The sequence below is a fragment of the Panthera pardus genome, unplaced genomic scaffold (genome assembly GCF_024362965.1).
Source record: "Panthera pardus isolate Hobbes unplaced genomic scaffold, ASM2436296v1 HiC_scaffold_18, whole genome shotgun sequence".
In the NCBI taxonomy this organism is placed as follows: Eukaryota; Metazoa; Chordata; class Mammalia; order Carnivora; family Felidae; genus Panthera; species Panthera pardus.
This window is the reverse complement of record NW_026526743.1, coordinates 15,972,348-15,994,634: the sequence shown is the minus strand read 5'-3', so window position 1 is coordinate 15,994,634 and position 22,287 is coordinate 15,972,348. Positions and strand designations below refer to the sequence as shown.

Sequence of the window (22,287 nt, the reverse complement as noted above, 5' to 3'; positions counted from 1 at the left end):
ATAGTAGCAAACTCCAGGGGATGTGGTGATTTGATGTTCATGCATGGAAGGGATCAGTCCAGAGCCTGTGCTGGACACAGTCAAAAGTGGGTTGTTCACAAATAATAAAATACCTAGGAATAGGCTTAATCAAGGAAGTGAAAGACCCGAATGCTAAAAACTATAAAACATTGATGAAAGATATTGAAGATGACACAAACAAATGGAAAGGTACTCCATGCTCATGGATTGGGAGAATAAATATTGTTAAAATGTCCACACTACCCAAAGCAATCTGCAGATTTAATGTCTGTATATACACATGTATATGTATGTATATATGTATGTACGTACGTATGTATACGTACGTATATATGTATGTATACATATCCATTGTATGTGTATATATTGAGACTACATCAAAATAAAAAACTTTTTAAAACTTTTTTTAAATGTATACACACAATGGAATATTAGTCATAAAAAAGAATGAAATCTTGTCATCTGCAATAATATGGATGGATCTAGAGATTATACTGCTAAGTGAAATAAGTTAGAGAAAGACAAATACCATATGATTTCACTCAGGTGGAATTTAAGAAACAAAACAAATGAACAAAGAAAAAAAGACAAACAAAAAAGCAGACTCTTAACTATAGAGAACAAAATGATGGTTTCCAGAGGAGATATGGGTGGGAGGATGGGTGAAATAGGTAAAGAGGATTAAGAGTACACTTATCGTGATGAGCACTGAGTAATGTAATGTATCTTGTTGAATCACTATATTGTACACCTGGAACTAATACTGTATTTTATACCAGAACTGAAAAATTAAATTAATAAATAAAAATACATTTGTCTGGGGGAAAAAAAAGTAGGTTGTTACTATTGTTGTCATCAATATTGCTTTGTTAGGTGGCCCTGAGATAGCCTACGTAGAGTTAATTTAAAATTACTTAGCCACTTGTCTTTTACTTCTTTCTCAATTACACTCTATTTACTCTTTCCACATACCCTACAGGTTTTGACGTCATTTCTCATGAGTCATTCATTTCTAAATGATTTGCAAATTTTTTTAACTTTTTCAAACTTAAAAAAAATTTTTTTTTAATGCTTATTTTTGAAGGAGAGAGAGAGACAAAGCGTGAGCAGGGGAGGGGCAAAGAGAGCGGGAGACACAGAATCTGAAGCCAGCTCTAGGCTCCGAGCTGTCAGCACAGAGCCCGACGCAGGGCTCGCACCCACAAACCATGAGATCAGGACCTGAGCTGAAGTCGGACACTTAACTGACTGAGCCACCCAGGTACCCCCGAACTTTTTAAATTCTACACCCAATGTGGGGCTTGAACTCACGACCCCAAGATCTCAAGAATTTTTGTGTTCTACTGACTGAGCCAGCCAGGCACCCCTAAATAACTTGCAGGTTTTCTTTAATGTTTATTTACTTTTGAGAGAGAGAGAAAGAGGGAGAGTAGGGTAGGGGCAGAGAGAGAGGGGGGGACACACAGATTTCGAAACAGGCTTTAGGCTCTGAGCTGTCAGCACAGAGCCCGATGTGGGGCTCAAACTCACTGTGAGATCATGACCTGAGCCGAAGTTGGGTGCTTAACCAACTGAGCCACCTAGGTGCCCCGTGTGATTTGCAATTTTTAAACATCTTTATTGAGGTATGACTTTTTGCATCTGGCTTCTGTTACTTAGCATAATGTTTTTGAGATGTTCCATGTCTCAGCATGTATCAGTAGTTTACTTTTTTTTTTGCTGACTAATATTCTATTATATGGGTATGCCACATTTTGTTTATCCATTCGCCAGTTGATGGATCTTTGGATTATGTCCAGTGTTGGGCTGTTATGAGTAATGTGGTGATGAACATTTAGGTATAAGTCTTTGTGTGGACATATGTTTTCATTTCCACCTAGTAGAATTGCTGGGTCATTTGGTAACTCTTGTTGTTTAACTTTGTAAGAAACTGCCAAATTGTTTTCCAAAGTGACTGCACCAAAGTGCACTGCAAAGTGACTACATTGTTAGCAATGTATTGAGGATTCCAGTTTTTTCATGTTCTCACCAACACTTGTTATTATATCCTAGTGGATGTGCAGTGGTATCTTCCTGCAGTTTTGATTCACATTTCCCTAATGACTAATTGATCATCCTTAAATGTGCTTATTGGCCATATGTATATCTTCTTTGATGAAATAGCTCTTTGAATCTTTTGCTTATTTCTTCTTGAGTTGTAAGACTTCTTTATATGTTCTAGATAATAGTCACTCATCAGCTAATGTAATTTGCAAATATTTCTCCTAGTCTGTGACTTTTCTTTTGCTTTTTACTGGCTGCTTGGAGTTTATTTTCCACTTGGTGGAAGGCACACATTACAGGTTGTCGGGAAGGCTCACGTGTGGCTTTGATAGTAAAGTGTGGGGTTCTCTGAACTTCCTTTTTGGTGTTTTGCTGCTTTGATGAAAGAACCCAACTGCTTCTGCTTGCTGCAACCTGTCTCGTCTACTGGGTGGGGCAGGGAGGGGCTCTGAGGAGCTTAGTAGTATATCCTCAAGTCTGGTGGCTGGTGATGGCCACCCAGGACTGGGGCCTGGTGTTGGCTTCACCAGGCTGGCCACCAGGCTGCTTCTTCATGGCTTCCCAGGCCATGCCATAGGTGATCATGCCACTGGAGGCCTGGGGAGATTCCGAGCATTGTGGGGACTCTAACACTGTGGCCATGAACCAGAGAGTGGACTTTATGAAAAAGAAGCTTGCCCACCAGCATCCTGAGTGGGCCTTCGGGGGACTGGGTGGTGTAGGATGGCTTCCCCAGGGTACTCTGTACTTCTGCAGGAGCTGTTACTGGAAGTGGAACCCAGGCGGTGCTGGTAGTAGTTGTCGGTGGCCACGAGTGAACGAGCCGCTGGAGGGAGTGGCTGCCTTTCTGTTGCTTGTGGGCTGGTGGAAACCTGGGCGGCAACCCCCTGCTCATCCCCTGCTTAGGCCTCAGCATGTGGGGACAGGGGCGCTAGGCTATGGAGCCCGTTTGCAGAGGAGACCATGGGAGGAGGCTATACCATGAGACACGGGGTGTATGTGTTCATTTTCATTCATTCGTTCATTCATTCATTCATTTTGAGAGAGAGAGAGCACGAGCAAGGGAAGGGCAGAGAGAGAGGGAGAGAGAGAGAGAATCCTAAGCAGGCTCCATACTGTTAGTGGGGAGCCAGATATAGGGCTCAAACCCACCAACCGAAACCAAGAATTGGCAGCTTAACCAACTGAGCCACCCAGGTGCCCCAGTATTCATTTTCTAAATGATGTCTTTGGAAATGCAAAAATATTTAATTGCAGTGAAATCTGGTTTATCAATTTATTCTTTTATGGATTCTGTTTTAGATGTCATTTCTAAGAACTGTTTGCCTAATTCAGTATCACAATGATTTTCTTCTGTTTTTTTCCTAGAGGTTTTATAATGTTTAGCTCTTACCTCTTACCTTTAGGACTGTAGTCCATTTGACACAATTTTTGTGTATTATGTGACGTTAAGGGTCTCAGTTTATCTGTTTGCATGTGACTGTCCAATTGTCCCAGCACCATTTGTTGGAAAAAAGGCCGTATTACTACAATGAATTATGTAAGCACTTTTGTTGAAAATCAGTTGACTGTTAATGTTAAGGGTGTATTTCTGGGCTCTCAGTTCTGACCCATTGATCTAAAAGTCTGCCCTATTGCCAGTACCACACTGTTTTCATTATTGTAGCTATTTTTTTATAGTTTGTTGATAAATTGGGAAGTATAAACCCTTACTTTTGTTCCTTATCAAAACTGTTTTGGCTATTTTGGGTCCTTGCCTTTTCTTGTAAATTTTAGGATTGTCTTGTTAATTTCTGCATAAAAGCCTACTTGGATTAGATAGTGTTCATGTTGTTCTATATATAAATTCGGTGAAAATTCGCATGTTAACAGTAATCTCCCACTCTATGAACATGGGATGCTTCTCCATTTATTTTGATTTTCTTCCATTTCTCTCAGCATTTTTATTTTATAATTTTCAGTGTACAGGTCCTAACACTTTTTGTTAAATTTATTTACTTATTTATTTACTTAGTATTTATATTTGGGAGAGTGCAAGCCAGGGAGGGGTAGAGAGAGGGGGACAGAGGATCCAAAGCAGGTTCTATGCTGACAGGCTGACAGCAGCAAGCCCGATGTGGGGCTCAAACTCACGAACCATGAGATCATGACCTGAGCTGAAGTCGGACACTCAACTGACTGAGCCACCCAGGTGCCCCACTGTTAAATTTATCTTTCTCTTCTGGTGTTATTTCTTCTTGTCAATTGTCATCCTGAAGGACTTCCTGTCGTATTTCTTGTAAATCAAAATTTGGTAGCAGCTAAATTCTCTGTCTAGGAATGCCTTTATTTCACCTTGCTTTTTAAAGTATAGCTTTGCTGGATATAGAATTCTTGTTTGGTAGGATTTTTTTCTTTCAGCGTTTAGAATATGTTATCCTGTTGCCTTTTGACCTCCATGTTTTTGGTGGGAAATAAGCTGATTGCATGATGCTTCCTGTGCATGATAGGCTGTTTTTCCTTTTTCTACTTTTGTATATATATTAAATATAGTATATGTTACATTTATGTTTATATATATCTTTTGCCTCTCTTCCTTTTCTGGGACTTCCATTATGTTCACGGTGGTGTCCTTGATGGTGTCCCACATGACTCTGAGAGTGTTTATTTTTATTCATTTTTCTTCTGTTTTTTTATTGTTTGTTTCATATTGGTAATTTCTGTTGATCTGTCTTTAAGCTCACTGGTTCTTCCTCCTGCCATTTCAGATCTGCTGTTGAGCCCCTCTAGGTGAATTTTTTATTTCAGTTATTGTCATTTTCAACTTTAGAATTTCCCTTTAAAAAAAATTTGTTTCTTTATTGTCTCTCCTTTAATTATTTTTAGACATGGTTTCCTTTGTGAACATGTTTATGGTAGCTATTTGAAGTGTGTGTCTGCTAAGTTGAACTTCTGGGCCCTCTCAAAGACAATTTCTGTTAACCACTTCTTCCTGTGTATGGATCACACTTTACTCTTTCTTTGTGTGTCACAATTTTTTTAGGTCATACATTTTAGCAACTCTGGATTCAGGTCCTGTCCTTCCTAGGTCTTTGTTGTTGGTATATATTTTTTAAGGTTTTGCTTTTAAATCACTTTCCTGGGCCAATTCTTTGGCCTCTGCTGCCTCTCTCTCCTCATGCTTCTGCTATTTTCTTAAAAAAAAAAAAAATCTTGTCTTAATTTTAAGCATAAGTTACTAGGGGTTGCCTTTGGTTCAGTATGGTTTAATGGTCAGCTAGTGCTTGGTCAGAGGTTGTCCTGAAAAAAAAAAATAAGGCTTCCACTCTTGGCCAGTGGATCTGTGTGTGGGTTGGGGAATATTTTTAAGTTCAAGCAATTTATGAATCTGCCCCAGCTATTGCTTTCTGCTTTGCTATGTGGTGTCTTTTCTGCATATTCTTAAAGCCTCATGTTGCACCAGGTATATGTGGATAGCTAGGGCCCTCTCTAGTCTCTCCAGAACTTGTGTGCAGCCTTGTATGTATATGCATTCTTCAGATCAGCAGGGATGCAGGGGAGCTTACTAAGACCCACTATGGCTGTCTTATTCTGTGGATCTGTTCAATTCTGGCTTGTCTGTCTATAGGTCTGCTCCTTGCTCCCACCAGATTGTAACCACAGTCTAGCCGTGATCATGGTCTTTCCCATTTGTTTGCCACTGAGATTGCTGCTATTTCAGCAATCTCAGCGGGGCTTTTCCTTGCTCTGCTTGGAGTCAGTCAACCCCTACCCCCCTGCCCCCCAGCAGTGAAGTTTTCATGGCTTGCTCTGCTTTGGTCCGATTATAGCTCCGACTCTAGCACTGCTGGAGTGTGTGATGGGAGCCTGTGATGGGACATGTGACGATCATGTGATAGAAACAAGCTAAGTTAAATACTGCATACCTACACTGTGCATACTTGGAAGTTCAACAGTTTCCCTTGAATAAATGTTTCTCGGGTTATTGTACACCTTTGATTTCTAGAGTCCTCAGATGGCTGTATTTAACACTTCAGTTTTATTTTTGGATTTTAGAAGAAACAATTTTCTGAGCTCCTCATTTCATCATTCCAGAGATCTGGTTGGCAGTTTGACTTTTGATTTTCTGTTTATCTTAAGACATACCCAGAGGTATTTACAAATTTCAAATTTCAAATGCAAAACCTGGCTTTACTTTGTGATCTGTTGAGGAACTTTAAAAATTGTTTTTGGGGGGCACCTGTGGCTCAGTTGGTTAAGCATCTGACTCTTGATTTCGACTCAGGTCATGATCTCACAGTTTGTGAGGTTGAGCCTCACGTTGGGTTCTGCACTGATAGCATGGAGCTTGCTTGGGATTCTCTCTCTCCCTCTCTCTCTGCCCCTCCTGCTTGGGTTCTCTCTCTCTTTCTTTCTCTCTCTCAGAATAAATAAACATTTAAAAAAACTGTTTTTGTATTTTACTTTTTATTCTTTCTTACAAACAGTTGCAAACACAAGATATAGAGCAACATATATTATCTAATCATGACCAGTCTTATCTCATTTATATTCTGAATTCACCTTCCCCCCCGCTGCCCCGCCTGTTATTTCAAAGCACACACTATATACATTATCTCCTTTCACCCACCAGTATTTCAGCATGTAGTTCTAAAAGGAGGTCTTTCTTTTTCTTTTTTATAAAATTTTTAAATGTTTATTTATTTTTGAGAGAGAGCGCGTGTGCGCACGAGCATGGGAGGGGCAGAGTGGGGGAGACAGAGGATCCGAAGCAGGCTCTGTGCTGACAACAGCCCAAATGCAGGGCTCGAACTCACGAACCGTGACACCATGACCTGAGCCTAAGTCAGACACTTAACCAACTGAACCACCCAGGTGCCTGGAGAAGGTCTCTTTTTAAAAAACGTAACCACAATACCATTATTATCGCTAAAACAGTAGTAACTCCTGAGTAACATCAGGTAGAGTTGGGGAACTTTGAAAAATAAGATTCCCAGACCAGTGAGATAAGACTCGGTGGGGGAAGGTCCAGGGTTCAGGATAGGTTAAACTCTCCAGGTAATTGTGACATGCAGCCGAGTTGTGAACCATTCTTAGGTTTCTCGTTAATCCTTTCCCAAAATTGTTCTTCCTTGATAGTTTAAATGCATTAGAGTCAGAGTATTGTGATAGGAGAAATTCTCTTTTGGAGAATTTAAGGTTTATTTTTTTCTTTCTTTTCCTAACATAGAATCAGTTTTTATGAACATTCAATGGATATTTTATAAAGACTGAATCTCATCTGCGTTCTGGTAAAAGAGTTTTATATAAACCTTTAAAACCAAGTTGCTAGTTTGTGTTATTTGAATTTCTCTAGCCTTATTTTTGGCCAGCTTTATCTGTTACTCTCCTAAAAGAAGTGTGTTCTCACAGTGATTATGATTTTGCCAGTTCTTATACTTTTAAATATTTTAAACATTTAATTTCCTTCATAACTTTTTGCCATGTAGAGTGAAGGAAAATGGCAGCAGACTGTCTCCCTGCCGCCGCCCGTCCCACCAGCTCTTGCATTTTCCAGTCCTTAGTTGCACTTGGAATGTTTTCTGATGTTGGTGTCATCAGCTGTGTTGAGTTGACATCAAATGCCATTTCAGCCCTTCTGTCACAGGCCCTGTCTCTGCAGGGTTCATGTCAGAGACCCAGCCTTCAGCTGTGTCTTCAGTACAGCAGGACGTTGCCGCCTCCTGCCCACCCTCAGAAGCACCTGCTGCATTTCTGATCATTGTGTGTGGTAGGCACTTTGGGGAAATACGCACGTTAGAAGTGGCAAGCTGTGATCGAACACATGATTTTGCATGGCCCGGGTGTGTACTGGGCTAGTTCTCTACCCACTCCGTTAGTACCATTTGGTCTAGACACAGAGTCCCCCCCACTTCCCGGCTGTGTGATCCATGGCTCACTGTTTTTCCCAAAGGAAGTGCTAATAATTCATTTTGAATTCCTCTTGGGTTTTAATCCTTGGTCCAGAAATGATCTCTTTGAAGAAATGTTCCTCAGGAGGGAGAATCAGCATTGCAGGGAGCTGGCAGGCAGCTGGAAGGGAGCTGCCCTTCCCAGCTTGCCCCAGTAGCCATGGGCTTCTGCCAGTCACATGTGCCACCTGCTTGGGCTCAACAAGGGATGCTTTGCAGTAACTTGCTCAAGATGACAAGGACAGGTTTGGACAGAGCTCCCTTTCCTTAAGGGAGAGTGACAGGGCCTTGATTTCGCGGGGGCTGGAGGGATGTCATTTGACCAGCTCAGAGTGGTGGGTCGTGGACTCCTGATCTGGGATTCAGGAGCATTCCTGTGTCTTCTGGATGACTTCTGCCACAGGCCTACCTCCCTCTGTGTTGCCCATCAGAGGCCAACTCTGTTCTCCAGTCTGCCGCAGGAGGGAGAGGCCGGATCATGTCGTGCCAGCCATTCGGGGCGGGGAAGTGGTTTTGATTCGCCTCCACCCTCCTCTCCAGTGTTTTCTAATGCTCAGAATACTGGCCAGGATTGTCTTGCTTCTGTGTGGCCTCCAGAGACTTGCACCTCTGCAGCCATTCTCATTTGTTCTCCTCACCTGCCAAGCAGTCGGGGGTCGGGGGTGGGGCAGGTGTCAGTCGTGCAGATGAAAAACAGGGAGGGCTCAGGACTTTTCTATATCCCAGGGTTGAGGGCAGAGCCGTTCCCACAAGGCCAGAGGAGCAAGCACAGTGGTTGGAAACATGGCTTCCCAAGGTGGACAGACCTGGGACTTAACACTGCTGACTGGGGAATTGGCTCCAGGTTACCATGCCCTTCTGGGCCTCAGTTTCCTCTTTGCAGTATTAGTTTCCCGGGGCTGCCATAACCAAGTACTAGAGACTGGGTGGCTCAAACAGCAGAAATTAATTGTCCCGTTGTTCTAGAGGCTGCAAGTTAGAGATAAAGGTGTCAACAGGGCTGATTCCTTTTGAGGCTCATGAGGAAGAATCTGTTCCGTACCTTACTTCTAGCTTCTGGTGGTTTGCTGATAGTATTTGGCAATCCTTGGCTTCTGCTGCATCACCTTAATCTCTGCCTTTATCTTCACCTTGTGTTCTCTCTGTGTATGTCTGTGTCCAAATTTCCCCTTCTTGTAAGAACACTAGACATATTGGATTAGGGTTACACCCAGTGTAACCTCATTCTAACTTAACCAGCTACATCTGCAGCAACCCTATCTCCAAATAAGGTCAGATTCTAAAGTACTGAAGGTTAAGACTTCAACACATAAATTTGAGAGGGACATAATTCAACCTATCGCATTGGTCATACTGCCCATGTACCAGGGCTGTTGGGTTATTAGTTCATACCAATAAAGCACTTAGCTCCATTCCTGTCACATAGTAATTGCTCAGTAATGTTAGTCTTATTGAGGGGCTTTGATGACCTCCTCTCTCCATGGGACCGTTGCCATACCTCCTGATTGACTCACTGCTTCTGTTCAAGCCTCTTCCGTTCCATTCTCCAGAGATAGAAATGAAGTCACATCATAGCCCGTTCGTAAACACTCCAGTGATTTCCCATTTCTAGCAGTCAGGATCTTAGGGCTACAGGGAACAGAAAACCCAACCCAAACTGGTTTAAGGAAATTGAGAGATTATTGGCTTAACATAATTGAAGTCCAGGGGTAATCTGGTTTAGGTACAGCTTGATCCAGAGTTCAGATAATGTTATTACCAATACTGAGGTTTTTTTCTCCTTGATCTCTCAGATGGTTCCTCTGAGCTGTTTTTACTCATAACATTTAGGGCACCAAATGTGTGGGGTTTTTCCTCATACCAACTGATTCTCCAACTCTCCAGATGCCAACTGGGTATGTTGCCATTCAATTCATTTCTGACACTAACTACCCAGAGTTAGCACAGACCCTGCAGGTTAAGGGCTCAGTCCCACAAGACTGCCCCCACTTCAGACACCAGTAGAAAATTCCAGATTGCCACCTGTACTTTTGACCAACTGGCTGTAAATTGGGGTTCCAATAACCCCCTTCTCGGGTTTGATGATTTGCTGCTAGAATGGCTCACAGAACTTAGGAAGACACTTTCCTTACGTTTCCTGGTTTATTACAAAGGTTGTGACTAAGGAACAGGCAAATGGAAGAGATGCATGGGACAAGATCCAGGGGAAGAGGCACAGGGCTTCCATGACCATTTCAGGCACACCACCTCCCATGTGTTCACCAACCGGGGAGCTCTCCACACCTGGTGTTGAGGGGCTTTTATGGAGGTTTCATTATGCAGGTACTGTTGATTAAATCACTGACCGGGGATGGTTAGCTCTATCTCCAGCCCATCTCCCTTCCTGTAGGTTGAGGGATGGGTGGGACTGCCAGTTCCAACCCTTTCACCATGCCTTGATCTTTCTAGTGACCAGCCCCTTTCCCGAAGCTATCTAGGGGCCTCTCAGCCAAGGGTGGCTTTATTAGCATAAACGCAGGTGTGGTTGAAAGGGGCTTGTTAGGAATAACACAAGATGTTCCCATCACCCCTGTCATTCAAGAAATTCTAACGATTTTAGGGGCACCTGTGTGACTCAATCGGTTAAGCGTCCGACTTTGGCTCAGGTCATGATCTCGCAGTTTGTGAATTCCAGCCCTGCATCGGACAATGTGCTGATACCTCAGAGCCTAGAGCCTGCTTCAGGTTCTGTGTCTCTGCCCCTCCCCTGCTTGTGCTCTGTCTTTGTCTCTCAAAAATAAACAAACATTAAAAAAGAATTTAAAAAATACATATATAAAAAAAGAAACGTTAAGGATTTTAGAAGCTTTGTGTCAGCAACCAGGGACAAAGACCAACTATATATTTATCACAGTTCTGGTCTCAAGTTGGTTGTTCTCTGATAGTTACAAGATGATTGCAACAAATCTCAGCCTCAGCCTTGAATTATGAGGCGCAAGTCCAATGGAAAAAGAGAATGAAAGACCTTTTTCGTGGGACCTTCTCCAAAAGTTCTTAAATTCACTGTGTGTCGGCTTAGGTCACGTGCCACAACCATTACCATTGCCACGACGGGGGGAAGACAGGATGCCTTCGTGGGCTTTGTTAGGCCGGGGTCAGGGCTGGAGCTCCCTGGATGTCTATCTCGTGGCCTGAAAGTGGGGGCTGTCTGGACTCCAAGTGAAAATAGGGTGCTTTGTGGGAAGAAGTCCTTGTTGTGGCCTACACGTGCACCATGATGCGGCCCCTGCCAGTCTCGCTCACGGCGCAACAGCCAGGCTTTCGTGTAGTTTCTCAAACAAGCCAAGCTGTTTTCCTACCTCAGAGCCTTGGTATGTGCTCTCCTCTGACCTTAAAATGCTCTCTGCCTGTTGGCTTTTCACCTGGCCTTGTCCTTCTTTGTTTATTTTTTTAAGTTTCTTTATTTTGAGAGAGAGAGAGCATGCGTGCACACACATGAGCGTGAGCAGGGAAGGGGCAGAGACAAAGAGAATCCCAAGCAGGCTCAGTGCTGTCCACGCAAAGCCTGTCATGAGGTTTGATCACATGAACCGTGAGATCACCACCTAAACTGAAATCAGGAGTCAGCTGCTTAACTGACTGAGCCACTCAGGCACCCCTGGTCTTGTCCTTCTTATCCCTCAGATCGCATCCTAAATGTCAAGTCTTCTAAAAGGCCCTCCTGGACCATCCTGAATCTAAACTAGGGCCCCTGTTATTCTCACCTGGCAAGCCTTCAGAGAAGTTATCATATTTAATTATACATTATGTTTACCTTTACGTGTTTAATGTCTGTCTTCCCCACAGGAAGGTCAAGCCCAGGCCTATTTATATTCCCTCCCATTGCGTCCCCGATACAGAATAGGTGCTCAAAAAAACCCAAAAAAACAAAAAGGTTTATTAAATGAATGTGGTTGAATTGGAATAGTTTACTCATTTAAAATTACTGCTAGCCTGTCACTGAACTGGAGCAGGGAATAATGACTAGCCGGAAGTATTAAAAACCTGAAGGGAAAGTTTTACTAGTTGATTAACTGGAATGCATGCTTCAGCCATATTTTTGTAGGCCTGTTGGCAGTAATGATGCCCAGAACTTCCTTTTAGAGTCTTGGGGCCAGTTGACCTCTCACCTACATCTCCTAACAATGAAAACTTCACGTTCACTGGAGTATGACAGTTAACACATGTTTTTAATTAGCCTGTTAGTCATCTTATATCTGAGGAGGCCAGGGAGTGGAAAGCTAAGGTCAAGTGTTTTGACCACGCTGCTTACACTTCAGAATCTCTGCGAGGAGATTCTTGTCAAGGATGGAAGCCTTGTTCCAGGTCACCCCCTTCTCTCCTAAAGCCACAGTCAGCCTCTTAGTGCAGAGTGGAGAGGTCGCCAGTTTTCTTCCCTGGCAGAAGGCAGGTGTGGGAACGCTCAAGGACGTGGGGGTGTATCTTATGGAAGAGTTAATTTGGGCAGTCATCAGGTAAAGCAGAAATACTGTAGAGTGAGACCACCTTTAACCTTTCCTTAAGATGTCGAGCATTAGTTAAATAATAGATTTGGCTGCTGTCACAGACCCAGAATAGTAGTGGTGTAAATGAGAGAGCAGTTAATTTGTTGCTCATGAAACAGTTTGAGAGTGAGCAGCCCGGGGCTGACACGGCGGCTTCGCAGCGTCGGGGGCTTGCCAGTTTGTCACTCCCCATTCCCGGGATGTTGCCCTCATCTGCGTGGTCCAGGATGACTCCCCACCATCATGGGCATTCCAGCCCAGGGGAAGGGAGGATGTGAGAGAAGACAGAGCCTCCTTTAGTCTTAAGGCAGGACATTTTTTTTTTTTTTTTTACCTAAGATTCATACAAAATTTACCCTTTTGAGTGTACAATTCAGTAGTTCTCAGTGTATTCACAAGGTTGTGCCCTATCATCACAATCAAATTGCAGAACGTTTTCATTACCCCCCAGAGAAACCCAGAACCTATTCACTCCCCCTCTCCCCCTCCTCCCAACCCCTGGCAACCACTAATCTACTTTCTGTCTCCATGGATTTGCCTGTTCTGGACCTTTCATGTAAACTGAATAATGCAATATCGGGCCTTTTGTGTCTGGCTTCTTTCACTCAGCATAATGATGGCCAGTACTTCATTTCTTTCTATGGCTGAGCATTCCTTTGTAGGGGTGTACCACATTTCGCTTCTCCATTCATCAGCTGATGGACCTTTGGATTATTTCCGCTTTTTGGCTCTTCTGAATGAAGTGTGAACTTTCATTTATGTATAAATTTTTATGTGAACGTATTCTTCAGTTTTCTTAGATGTATACCTAAAAGTGGAATTGATGGGCCATGTGTAACTATGTTTTAACTTTTTGAAGAACAAGGCAGAGGTTCTTAATGTTGGTGTGCCAGGGACTTTCTGACGTCTACTTCTCAAAAGTGAAAGTAAAGAGGTCATCTCCATCTACCCCTCTAAATTACTGGAGTTCAGTTCCTGAATTCTACCACGCTTCAGAGGGGTGACCAGAAGTCATACACACCTCTTCCACTCCCATCTCATTGGTCTGAATTTGGTCAGGTGACCAAATTGCTGCAAGGGAGGCTGGGAACTATAGTCTTCATTCACATCAGCCATGTGCCTGGCTAAATGTAGGAGTTCAGTTATTAAAGGGAAAGGGAGAATGGGTATTGGGAGAAGTCAATATTACACTATACCGCATGCAGCCAGTTTCTTTCTGAGGTCTGTTCTTTCTTCTGAGAAGCACCTGCCAAAGGAGTTTGCCTTTAGAGGCCACGTTGTATGAAAAATGTGCTTTTTGAAACACTAGATGCTACTCAGAGGGGCAGGCTGCTCCATGATGAACTGAGCTTGCCTAAGGGAATAACATATGCTTGACTCTCATCTCACATTCACACCAGAACAAATGCTCATGAAGTGGAATAGTGGACATCTGTGCTATTTAAATTATTTGTCCTTTTTTAGGGGGTGAGAGGATTGAGGGGGTCAGGTGCATCATTGAATATGTGTGAGGTAAACATTTGATGCAACCTCTTTGTACCTTTTTGCTGTGCCATAGATGTGTGGTTGGCTTCTCAAATGACCAAATGTTGGTATTGTATTGGAATGCTTGATTCTAAGTGTCAGAACTCATCTTAGATCACCCAAGGCAGATGGGGACTGATTTATCAGCTCAGAATCCAAGAAAGTTAGCAACAAAGAGAGTGGGCAGCTTGGGTGTACAGAGGTAGGATATTGCAGGACACGTATGGCCCATTGGCAAAGTGACCTCCCCATGGTCTTGGTTGTAGGGGTTGAAGACCAGTGATACTGATGATAATAATGGTAACAGCTGGTCTTTATTGATCACTTACTGTATACCTGGCAGGGTGCATGGATGAATTCATTTTACAGCAACCTTGAGAGCTGGACCCTGCTGTGTCACCATTTTCCTGATGCACAGGGATTAATTGACCCGCTCAAGATCATGTTTGTTTATTTGTGGTAGAGGTAGGATTTGTCCCCAGAGGGTCCACTTGTGGCCTGTGCTTTTAATTTACCTTAGGAGGAAGGAGAGGGGGAAGGTAAAGTGCAGGAGTAGAGGCTTGAAATTCTGGACAGAAGAATGTGTGTTTACTTTCATGCCTTTGTTTCCCCAGTATTTATTTTTAACGATGACTTTTGAGTTTCCATAATTGTGCCATCGCACTGGTACATCTCCCCCCTCCTTAGCGCCACCATGTAAAAGCTCAAGTGACTACTGATCTCTTTATCAGTTCTAGGCCAGCCCTCAGCCTGGTTTCAGGTTTTAAGAGCCAGTGTTTTGCTGTCCTAGTTTTAAACATGAATTTTTAAAAAAAGCAGTTGATTTGTTACTAAGCACATATTTACGGCGCGCACCAACCAGGTGCCGGGGACACACAGGTACATCATTAAGCAAGTCCTTGCCCTCATGAAATTGACGATCTGGAAGGGAGGCAGAGGATTTAGACACTAAACAAATAACTTCACAAACATTGACTGCCACCGTGATAAATACCATAAAGTGAAAATATAGGGAACTTGGAGGGCATATTAACGTGTGGAGCAAAGGGCCAGACCCAGGGGTCGGGGAAGGTGGCGAGGGGGCTTCGTGAGAAGGTGTGTGTCTGTGCAGAGCCTTGAGGCCGAGAGGGCAGCATCTGGGCAGAGGGGAAGCAGACCACCTCCAGGGTGAAGTTGAAAGGCCTAAGTACTGGTCGTAACCTGCCAACTCCCACTGGACTCTGAGGAGAATGCCTGCCATCAAGGCTCCGCCCACCCCCTCCCCCCTCCCCCACCCCCCAGCAAGTCGGTTTCCTCATCTTTAAGATGGGAGCGGCGACTTTGGTCCTGGTGTCCACTGCACCGGTTCCTGTGAGGGGCAATTGAATATTGTAGACAAGACCTCTAGAGCTGCTCCAGGCATGCGGCAGGGGCTCTGTGGGTATTAAGTGATTAAACCTTTTATGTTGTGGGACTTAAAAACAGCTAATAGAAAACCAGAATCCAAGTTAGGAAAGTGCTTGACAGGTGGGCTACCAGACATGGGGTGGGGGTGTGAGGCGCAACCACTGGATACCACCCCCCGGGAGGCATTCAGAAATGTGTGGAGCCGTTTGGTCTCACGGTAACATGGGGGCCAAGAATGTTAAATTTCCTGCGATGCAGAAGACTGATGTCGTAACGCGGGATTGTTCCACCCAAAGTGCCGGCAGTGGTCCTCTGGGGACGGCATCCACTAACGTAGCTCTTTTGCTCTCCCTCCTGCTCCTGTTGGATTTCCTTCCCTCCATGGAAATATGGCTGCGTGTGTAGGTGCAGGCTGCCCGTGAATGCCCCGACCACCAGTTCCACCTCCTACAATGTTCACAAGCTACCCCCACCCTGTGGCACTGGGAAGCAGTGCCAGCTCACTGGCAGGTGTGAAGCCAAGTAAATAGTCCTGGTTTATCAGTCAGGGTTCTTGGGTTGCAAGCAATAGAAACCAGCCTGGACACGTGCACTAGAAGTAAGACTGGGGTCAGGCAGCCCTGGGGCATCTTGAGGCGGGTATTCGGGGCCACGTCTTCAGGGCTGTCCTGGCAGAGGAGGAGGCGGTGAGGTGGCAGTGAAGACTGTAGCTGGCGTGAATCCCAACCTCACTGCTGCTTCACAAGTTTCCCAGTCTTTCTGTGCCTCGGTTTGTCAGCTGAAAGGGATAAACATAGAGTTCCTGCGAGGACCCTGTAAGGTGACACTTGGGACTTTTAAAACAGTGCTGAGTACAGAGTATGTGGCTAGATGAAAGCCACTATTTTTATTTTATTCCTGTTATTATTATCATTATTTTGTTATTTGTGTCGTGAGTACGTTATTAGTAGCATTAGTGTTATTTTTGTCAGCAGCTTGGAATTCACATTCCTGAGGAAGAGCAGCTGATTGGCCCAGCTTGGATCATGTGGCTGGGCGGGGCCTGTGATTTGCCATGCTGGCCGCCCACTGCCCTACCCCCAGGCCCCTGGTTATTTGCCTGTTTTGTGCCATGGCCTGTGCTGAGCACAGAGGACACAGAGGAGACAGTCGTAACACAAGGTATCTTCCTGACAGGTCTCAAAGTTCAGAGGGAAAGAGCTGGAGAATGAGGATCCTGGTTAAGACCAAGTGCCTAGAACAACACTTGGCCCTTAGGAGGTCAGTAAATAGTTCTTTTTTTTTGTTTTGTTTTAAGTTTGTTTGTTTATTTATCTATCTATCTATCTGTCTATCTATCTATTTATTTATTTATTTATTGAGAGAGCGAGCGAGAGAGAGAGAGAGGACCAGCAGGTGAGGGGCAGAGAGAGAGGGAGACACAGAATCTGAAACAGGCTCCAGGCTCCAAGCTGTCAGCACAGAGCCTGACACGGGGCTCGAACCCATGGACCGCAAGATCATGACCTGAGCCGAAGTCGGATGCTCAACTGACTCAGCCACGCGGGCACCCCCCCCCCACCCCCAGTAAATAATTCTTGAATGAACAGACACACAGGAAAATGCAAGAAGTTTATGGGAACACACAACCAAAGCATCTACTCTCTATAGCCACCACTGATTTTAAAAGAAGCTCATGGTTGCACCTGCAGCTTCCAGGTAAAGCGCAGAGGGGCATGTGCCTGCATGTTCTTGCACACAGTAGATGTTTAATAAATGGCCACTGAATGATCTCCTAGGTGCGTAGCCCTGCAGCCCACCCAGTGTGATGGTTGGGGACAGACCCAGAATTGGGGAGCTGGCTGCCTTTTCTGTGGAACAGGATGTGTAGACGTGGCTCCAGGATGCATCTCTGTGGAATGCGGTTGCTAATACAAATGAACTTCCTCACGTCACAAGGCATCTATTATGTGAACAGTTGGATGACTCACTGTGGGCCTGGGCGGGCTCTCAAGGGGAGTTTCATAGCCGCGGTTACGTTTCAGGCTTCCCTTCAGAGAATGGCTTTTCTCCACAAAAAAGACTCTTAATAAGAAAGATAATAATAGCTAGCACTTACCAGGTGCCTGACACTGTTCAAAGGGATTAACCCATGGAATCCTCATTACATCCCATGAGGGCAGTATTAACATGATCCCCATGGCGCTGAGACTCAGGGAGGAAAAATACCTTTTGGGTTCCCAGCCAGTGAGGAAGAGAGTTGGTATTCTGGCCACGGTCTCTCACTCCAGAGCTTAGGCTCTTCACGCCATACAGTCTCCTTTCTCTCCGTAGTACTGAGTTTAAAACAGTATTTCATTAATTTGCACACGGTACCTCAGTGAAAAATAAAATCAACTTTCTTCCTTCCCCTGAAGCAGTCACAGAAGCAGAAGCAGCCACTGTGGCCTGTCTCCTTTCAGAAAGTCTCTGTGTATGTACGACTACTGTATAAATGCTGGCCAGTCTCTCATCAACACCGAGGGCAGCAGACCACAGTCCACGGGCCATATTTGGCTCCACTGCCTGTTTCTGTAGGACCCAGGCTTTTACACTTTTACATTTTTAACGGTTGAAAAAAAATCAAAAGAACATTTCATGACGTGTGAAATCACACGGCCTTTGGGCTTCCGCATCCATGAATAAAGTTTTACTGAAACACAGCCAAGCTCCTTTGGTTATGTATGGTGTGTGGCTGCGTCCACGCCGACAGCAGAGGTGAGCAGTTGCGACAGAGACCACATGGCCCCCAGACTTAAAGTATTTACTCTCTGGGGGCTCTTCGGAAAGGGTTTACTGATCCTTGCACCACATGCTTTCCTTCAATAGTGTGTCGTAGAGCACTTTCCTTGCAAGGTGACTGTGTTCCCTTCCCCCTCACCCATTTGTTTCATGGAGACAGCTGGGCTGCAAATTGTGGGCCAAGCTCAGGTGTGCGGCAGGAGGTGGGTTGGTTGGTGCATCCACTCACGCTCACCCTAAGCATTTCTTGGGCACCAGCTGCGTGGCAGGCTCCCGGTTGGCAGCCACAGCAGGTCTGGGCCTGCGCTCAGGAATCCACAGGCACGTGGGGGAGTCAGACATTCTCAGGCAGTCCCACCCAAGGATGCATTCCGGTGCCTTCTCTGACCCTCTCTGTCCATTACTCCTGCTTTGTTTTTACTTGTGACCCTTTTTAAAAATTAGGCCATGCATTTATATGCTTGAAAAGTCCACCTGTGTGTGTGTGTGTGTGTGTGTGTGTGTGTGTGTGTGTGTGTGGACACACAGTGACAGGTCTTTCTCTGCTACTCCTTTTCCTGCTTGCCTTGTTCCTCCACCCCTTAAGCAATCATTTGTATTAGTTTTTGCATATCCTTCTAAAGTGTTTTAATGCAAATACTGATAATCTATTTTTATACCCCTTTTCCTTATACAAAATGTAGCTAACACCCTATCCTACACTTTGCAGTTTTTTGTTTCTTTTTTTAAATCTCTGTTTATCCAGTCCAGTGGTTGAACACTAGGGGTTAATTAGGGGAGAGAGAAAGGTGTGTATTGAGGAAGAGCATGTATTGAGAAAACAGCATGAACAGCATGTGTGGAGGTCCTGGGGAGTGTGGCTTCCTCCAGGTAGAGGGAGGGCCTGTGAGCTAAAGCAAAGGAGGAGGGCCCTGTTCTGTCTGCCAGGGCCTGAAGGTCGAGGGAGGAACTGTGGCCTTGATTCTAGGAGCACCTGGGTGTGAGGTTCTGCTCTGTTTCCTTACATGCCCTGCTTTTCTCTGTGGCCAAGTGCATGTGGCCTTTATCACGTGTGGCAAAGGAGAGGCCAAGAATGTCCTTGAGATCAGGTTATTGACTGTGGTTGATAATGAAAGAAAATTTCTCTTGTAAGCTCTTCCTAGGAGTTGTGATCTAGCATCTAGTGGTTTGCAGGCCTGTGCCTCTGGCCTCAAGGGTCCTTACCAATCATGTGACACAGGACAAGTCCATCACCTCTCATCTTTTCAGTAGACACAGTCACGATGCCAACCACAGGGGTTTTTGGAGGGTCACACACACACCGTGCTCAGTTCCGAGGTTGCTACATAGTAAATGCTCAATATGTGGTAATGAGGGCTTCATTTATTTTTATAGGCTTGACTTGGGCTCACACTTAACATAGCTCACAATGAAGACTTTTGATTTGGGAGCCTGATCACCTGGATACTGATAACCCCTCCCTGCCAGTTACTGTCTACGTTGGGCAAGTAACGTAACCCCTGCGTCTTGGTTCTTTGCTGAGGAGGAAAGGAGTTAACATTTGTGTTGCACTTAAAATAGTGCATGCAAGTAGTGACCTCAGTGGATGCCAGCTATTATTATTATTATTGTTACTGCACACACTCTGCTTTCCGTCAGAGTCTCTACGTGAGACTCTGGGGAACTTAATGTCAGTGATAGCAGTGCCACCATCATTTCAGGGAAACAGTGCCCTTTGTTACCATTAGCACCTCACCACTTCAAAAAAACACCCTTCTACAAATACCTGGAGCAAAGGATTGTCAAGAATGGTAATTCCACTAGACTTCTCTTTATATGTCATGGGCCATATAAAACCACGTGACTGCCCTTAACTGCAAGGACGGCTGGGAAATCTAGAGTTTTCCTAATTGTCTCTCCCAGTAGAATAGAAATGCGTTATCACAGGGGTGCTCCGTAAGTATTTGCAAGTCTAACCATCAGGAGGGGCTCTCCTCCCAGCATATGACACACGTCCACGTCCACATTGTTGGGGTTGATTTGCAGAAAGTAACCTATGGATTGTGACAGAACTCCTGGCCTCCAGCCTGAAGTGCTGGAGGAAAGTTTGTGAGGGACACAGTTCTAAAGCCCCTTGAGTTGTATCCGTCTAATCAGGGCAACAATTATACCTCCTAGATCAAAGTCGAGAGGCAGGCTCTGGGGAAGAGTGCCTAGAGCAGCTGGAGAAAGGCTGCAGAACCGGTTTTTTTTTTTTTTTTCCGTGCAGGTCTGTTTACCTACTTGCCTGTTTGCCTAGAGGACCATCCCATTGGCTCCTAGAGGCCTTCCAGGTCATCACCTCCCTTGGGCTGGGCCTCTTTTTGCAGATGGCTGGGCCCCCTTGGGCCAGGGAGTGCCTACTGTGTGTCAGGGCACTGTCCAGGGTGCTGGAGATAACAGTAAGTAACACTGTGCACCGACCATGTGCCAGGCATTGCAGGTGCTTGGTTAACTCAGTTAACCCTCTCAGCAGCCCCAAGAGATGGGTCTGCATTAGGCCCATTACAGACATGTGAAAAAGCAAGTCTTGATTAAAAAAAACAAAAAAACAAAAAACGGGGTTCCTGGGTGGCTCAGTTGTTTGGGTGTCTGGCTCTTGGTTTCAGTTCAGGTAGTAATCTTACAATTCGTGGGATTGAGCCCCGTGTCAGGTGCTGTACTGACAGTGTGGAGCCTGCTTGGAATTCTCACCTTCTCTGCCCCTCTGCAGCTTGAGCTCTTGTTCTCTCTCTCAAAATAAATAAACTTAAAAAAATCAAAATAAAACCCTTACTTTTCATAATGTTCATTTTTTTAAATTGAATATCTGGTATTTCAGAATAACATGAACCTTTTTATTGATGGCTTATTTTGTTAGCCTAATTTTTTTTTTTTAGTATTTATTTATTTATTTATTTTGAGAGAAAGAGGGTGGGGGGAGAGAGAGAGAGAGAGAGAGACTATGAATGAGCCAGGGAGGGGCAGAGAGAGAGGGGACAGAGGATCTGAAGCTGGTTCTCTGCTGACAAGAGAGAGCCCAATGCGGGACTAGAACTCCTGAAACATGAGATCATGACCTGAGCCGAAGTCGGATCCTTACCCAACTGAGCCACCCAGGTGCCCCTAGCCTGATTTTTTTTTAATAGTGTTTGCTTTTCAGAGCACTTTCAGATTCATAGCACAATGGAGGATACCCCCTACCCATGCACGGTATGGGGGTGCATACTTACCCCACCCATGCATGGACCTCCCCTGTTATCAACATCATCCACCAAAGTGGTACATTATTACAATTGATGAACCTACACAGACATGGCGTCATCACCCAGAGTTCATAGTTTACAGACTCTTGGGGTACATTCTGTGAGTTTGGACAAATGTATAATGACACATACCCACCATTGTAGTACCATACAGAGTAGTTTCACTGCCCTAAAAATCCTGTGTGCTCCACCAGTTCATCCTTTCCTCCTCCTAACCCCTGGCAATCATCAGTCTCTTTGCTGCCTCCATTGTTTTGCCTTTCCCAGGATGTTGTATGATTGGAATAATACAGTATGTAGCCTTTCCAGATTGGCTTCTTTCACTTAGTAAATACACTTAAGGTTTCTCTATGTCTTTTTACGGCGTGAGTAATATTCCACTGTTTGGATGTACCAGAGTTTATCCGTTCATCTACTGAAGGACGTCTTGGTTACTTCCAGCTTTTGGAAATTATGAATAAAGTTGCTATACACATCTCTGTGCAGGTTTTTACATGAACAGAAATTTCTAACTCCTTTGGGTAAATACCAAGGAGCATGATTGCTAGATCGAATGGTAAGAGTATGTTTACTTTTATAAGAAACCACCAAATTGTCTTCCAAAGTGGCTGTACCATTTTGCATTACCATTAGCAGTGAATGGGAGTTCCTGTTTTCCCACATCCTCACAAGCATTTGGTGTCAGTGTTCTGGATTTGGCCATTCTACTATGTTCTGGATTTGGCCATTCTACTAGGTGTGTGGTGGTATCTCGCTGTTGTTTCTAAGTAAGCTCTATGCTCATCATGGGACTTGAACTCATGACCCCGAGAGTCACATACTCTACTGACTGAGCTA

The 22,287-nt window shown here is 44.6% G+C and overlaps 1 protein-coding gene and 1 pseudogene across 5 annotated transcripts in view; one reads left to right on the top strand and one right to left on the bottom strand.

The window, feature by feature from the left end:
- SIPA1L3 (signal induced proliferation associated 1 like 3) overlaps positions 1–22,287 on the top strand; it is a 237,412-nt gene that overhangs the window by 35,759 nt on the left and 179,366 nt on the right. Inside the window, exon 2 of one of the 5 annotated variants that reach the window (XM_019432059.2) lies at positions 16,604–16,687. The exons of the other annotated variants lie outside the window; for them this stretch is intronic. The gene's annotated coding sequence lies outside the window, so the exon portion shown is untranslated. The remainder of the gene's footprint in view (positions 1–16,603; positions 16,688–22,287) is intronic. 5 annotated transcript variants of the gene reach the window in all.
- LOC128778096 (pancreatic progenitor cell differentiation and proliferation factor-like) lies at positions 2,646–4,693 on the bottom strand (annotated as a pseudogene).